The sequence below is a fragment of the Pagrus major genome, chromosome 4 (genome assembly GCF_040436345.1).
Source record: "Pagrus major chromosome 4, Pma_NU_1.0".
Lineage (NCBI taxonomy): Eukaryota > Metazoa > Chordata > Actinopteri > Spariformes > Sparidae > Pagrus > Pagrus major.
Genome location: NC_133218.1, coordinates 39307800 through 39312799, shown reverse-complemented (window position 1 = coordinate 39312799; position 5000 = coordinate 39307800). Strand labels below are relative to the sequence as shown.

The 5000-nt window shown below is 50.0% G+C and overlaps 1 protein-coding gene across 1 annotated transcript in view; it reads right to left on the bottom strand.

The window, feature by feature from the left end:
* slc9a5 (solute carrier family 9 member A5) overlaps positions 1-5000 on the bottom strand; it is a 31914-nt gene that overhangs the window by 24116 nt on the left and 2798 nt on the right. The gene's annotated exons all lie outside the window — the stretch shown is intronic.

The window sequence follows — 5000 nt, the reverse complement described above, 5'->3', positions numbered from 1 at the left end:
ATTCACCCAGCTCACGGTGTTAAACCACATTAATCTGTGGAAACAACCTGTCTTCACCACCTGTATCATTTCAATCTGACTCCTGACAGCCGGGATTAGTAATGACTGGTCATAATCAATAGTTCAGGCAGCCAATTACCAATCAAAGAAAGTTACACTGAGTCTCCTCAGCTGACTGCAGCTGTATCTGCTTTAATATACACACACACACGCACACACGCACACACACACACACACACACTCACACTATTACAGTGTTACATCTTGTAATGTTCAGCCTGCAGTCAAACAGTAAACCAGAGTTCAGTGAGGACGTCACACAAAACAAACTCCTTTACCGCCTCCTTCTGTCCTTCACCGCCTCCTTCTGTCCTTCACCGCCTCCTTCAGTCCTTCACTGCCTCCTTCTGTCCTTCACTGCGTCCTTCTGTCCTTCACTGCGTCCTTCTGTCCTTCACTACCTCCTTCAGTCCTTCACTGCCTCCTTCTGTCCTTCACTGCGTCCTTCTGTCCTTCACTGCGTCCTTCTGTCCTTCACTACCTCCTTCAGTCCTTCACTACCTCCTTCAGTCCTTCACTGCGTCCTTCTGTCCTTCACTGCGTCCTTCTGTCCTTCACTACCTCCTTCAGTCCTTCACTACCTCCTTCAGTCCTTCACTGCCTCCTTCTGTCCTTTACCGCCTCCTTCTGTCCTTCACTGCCTCCTTCTGTCCTTCACTGCGTCCTTCTGTCCTTCACTGCCTCCTTCTGTCCTTTACCGCCTCCTTCTGTCCTTCACTGCCTCCTTCTGTCCTTCACTGCCTCCTTCTGTCCTTCACTGCGTCCTTCTGTCCTTCACTGCCTCCTTCTGTCCTTTACCGCCTCCTTCTGTCCTTCACTGCCTCCTTCTGTCCTTCACTGCGTCCTTCTGTCCTTCACTGCCTCCTTCTGTCCTTCACTGCCTCCTTCTGTCCTTCACTGCGTCCTTCTGTCCTTCACTGCCTCCTTCTGTCCTTCACTGCGTCCTTCTGTCCTTCACTGCGTCCTTCTGTCCTTCACTGCCTCCTTCTGTCCTTCACTGCCTCCTTCAGTCCTTCACTACCTCCTTCTGTCCTTCACTGCCTCCTTCAGTCCTTCACTGCCTCCTTCTGTCCTTCACTGCCTCCTTCAGTCCTTCACTACCTCCTTCTGTCCTTCACTGCCTCCTTCAGTCCTTCACTGCCTCCTTCAGTCCTTCACTGCCTCCTTCAGTCCTTCACTGCCTCCTTCAGTCCTTCACTACCTCCTTCTGTCCTTCACTGCCTCCTTCAGTCCTTCACTGCCTCCTTCAGTCCTTCACTGCCTCCTTCAGTCCTTCACTGCCTCCTTCAGTCCTTCACTGCCTCCTTCAGTCCTTCTGTTACGGCTCGCGCCGGTATTCGTTAGTGTGTGTGTTTTTGTTTTTGTTTTCTGTACACAGAGTGAGAGCTCCTGTCTCCCCAGAAGATCGTGTGGCTCCCGCACCTCATTGGTTCTGCATCCCGGCGGTGGCAGAGAGGGATTGGCTGCTCCAGGAAGCGGGACTATAAGAGCCGGCAATGCCAGAGGACGGGGTGGATCGCTATCGTGCCGGCATCTACCCAAACTTAGAGAGCTTCGTTCTGTGAACATTAGTGCTGAAAATCGTTAGAGTGTGTTTGTGAGCCCGAGTGCGAGAGTGTCTGTGAGAGTGCGTGTGCTCTGGGTAAAACCAGAGCAAGAGTGTTTGCGGTTAGGGAAGCAGGAGGGGTGAGCTGCCTTTTTCTTTACTTCAGTTTTCTCCTGTTTTTGGTTAGGTTAGGGAGTTAGGTTCAGCAATTTGTCTTTTTGTTTCTTTTCTTTGTTATAGGGCTGAGATAGATTCGGACCCGGAGTTTAGATCTGTGTTTTGTTTGTTGTTTTAGGCCTGAGCTCACCCTGAAGCCACGCTTCATGTTCATGTTGTATATAGAGCACCTATTTCACTGTACATAAATTGCACTTATTACTCGTGTTGTAAATAAATTGTTGTGTCACGTAACTCGCCTTGTGTTGGGTGTTGGCTATTTATGTTAGGCTCAGCTCCCTAGGTCGAGCGTAACACCTTCACTACCTCCTCCTGTCCATCACTACCTCCTTCCTTCCTTCCTTCCTTCCTTCCTTCCTTCCATGTGAGGTAAACAGTGAGCCTGTACTGATCTCAGGTCAGTTAAACTCTCTGCCTGTCTCTTCTGACTCATTATGAGCCGTCACTTCCTGCTTCCTGACCCCGACACGACCCTGATGATGACTTCCTGTGTGAGCGCCTCGACTGATGAAGACAGGAAGCTGCTGCGGTCACAGAGGAGGAAGGTCCACGACCCGCTTCTAGAAGAATCTCTGTGTTAAACTCTGTCGTCACTTTCCAGAAACTTCAGTCTGAACACTGACACACACACACACACCACACACACACACACCATACACACACCATACACACAAACACACACACACAGGTTGTAGTAAACACACACACACACACACACACACACACACACACACACACACACACCACACACACACACCATACACACACACACACACACACACACACACACACAGGTTGTAGTAAACACACACACACACACACACACAGGTTGTAGTAAACACACACACACACACCACACACAGGTTGTAGTAAACACACACACACACACACACACACACACACACACACACACAGGTTGTAGTAAACACACACACACACACACACACACACACACACACAGGTTGTAGTAAACACACACACACACACACACACACACACAGGTTGTAGTAAACCCACACACACACACACACACACAGCCGATCGTCCCACACAGCAGACGGACAGTGAGGACATTCAGCTGCTCAACATGAACATCACACCACAGAGACACAGATCAGGCTCACTGAGTTGGAGGGGACTGGTGGGCCCTGGCGGAGGTATACGCTCCAGGCTCACATAAAAACAGAGTGGACCCTGTCCTCACAGTGCAGCCTGTCCTCACAGTGCAGCCTGTCCTCACAGTGCAGCCTGTCCTCACAGTGCAGCCTGTCCTCACAGTTCAGCCTGTCCTCACAGTTCAGCCTGTCCTCACAGTGCAGCCTGTCCTCACAGTTCAGCCTGTCCTCACAGTGCAGCCTGTCCTCACAGTGCAGTATGTCCTAACAGTGCAGCATGTCCTCACAGTGCAGCCTGTCCTCACAGTGCAGTATGTCCTAACAGTGCAGCATGTCCTCACAGTGCAGTATGTCCTAACAGTGCAGCATGTCCTCACAGTGCAGCCTGTCCTAACAGTGCAGCATGTCCTCACAGTTCAGCCTGTCCTCACAGTGCAGCCTGTCCTCACAGTGCGGCCTGTCCTCACAGTTCAGCCTGTCCTCACAGTGCAGCATGTCCTCACAGTGCAGCCTGTCCTCACAGTTCAACCTGTCCTCACAGTGCAGTATGTCCTAACAGTGCAGCCTGTCCTCACAGTGCAGCCTGTCCTCACAGTGCAGCCTGTCCTCACAGTGCAGTATGTCCTAACAGTGCAGCGTGTCTCACAGTGCAGTCTGTCCTCACAGTTCAGCCTGTCCTCACAGTGCAGTATGTCCTCACAGTGCAGCCTGTCCTCACAGTGCGGCCTGTCCTCACAGTTCAGCCTGTCCTCACAGTGCAGCCTGTCCTCACAGTGCAGTATGTCCTAACAGTGCAGCGTGTCTCATAGTGCAGTCTGTCCTCTCAGTGCAGTATGTCCTAACAGTGCAGCGTGTCTCACAGTGCAGTCTGTCCTCTCAGTGCAGTATGTCCTAACAGTGCAGCGTGTCTCATAGTGCAGTCTGTCCTCTCAGTGCAGTATGTCCTAACAGTGCAGCGTGTCTCATAGTGCAGCCTGTCCTCACAGTGCAGTATGTCCTAACAGTGCAGTATGTCCTAACAGTGCAGCGTGTCTTATAGTGCAGTCTGTCCTCTCAGTGCAGTATGTCCTAACAGTGCAGTATGTCCTAACAGTGCAGCCTGTCCTCTCAGTGCAGCATGTCCTCACATTAAACATGTGCAGCATGTCCTCACATTAAACATGTGCAGCGGGAGTCGCCTCGTCTCATCACAGCTGTGTTTGTCCTTCAGTAGACGTGCTGCTCCTTTAATCTGTTTCTGTCGCGGCTCCACATCATCACACAGCGCTACATTTAAATGGACTGAGTGGTTCTGTTCTGACTGCTCTCACACACACACTCACATGACAGAAACAACTGGACTCAGATTCAACTGAATGGACAGAGCCTCAGTGTGTGTGTGTGTGTGTGTGTGTGTGTGTGTGTGTGAGGAGCGTAACCACATTAAGAAGCAGCATGTAGCATGTTATTGTCCTGCAGCAGTGAGTCACCAGCAGCTCAGTGTGTGTGTGTCTGTGTGTGTGTGTGTGTGTCTGATGGAGGAATGACACACACACACACACACACACACACACACACACACACACACACACACAGACAGGCTCTGGTCTGTGTGTGTGTGTCTGTGTGTGTGTGTGTGTGTGTGTCTGATGGAGGACTGACACACACACACACACACACACACACACACACACACACAGACAGGCTCTGGTCTGTGTCTTTAAAGGAGCAGCCTGTTGTTTTTACGTCCCTGCTCGTTATAAAAATCCTCCATCAGTCGATCAGTCAGGTCATGATTCACGTCATGAGTTACTGAAGATCTGTGATTATTAACGAGGTGAAGACGTTAAGATTGACACATGTTGTCATTAGAGCAGATCAGCTGACAGTGATCTCGTCACTGTGATCATCAAAGACCTGAAACACGATGATTTACAGATTAACTTTAACTTTATTGTCTAAAATGACATCAGAGCGCAGAAATGAGAATTTAATGATTCTACATCACTGAAAGCTTTAAAATCTGTAAAAGGTTTAACATCAGCTGATGATGCATCTGATCAACAAACATCAGCTGATGATTTCAGTCAGGCTTTAATCTGTTATTTACATTTATCCCCTGA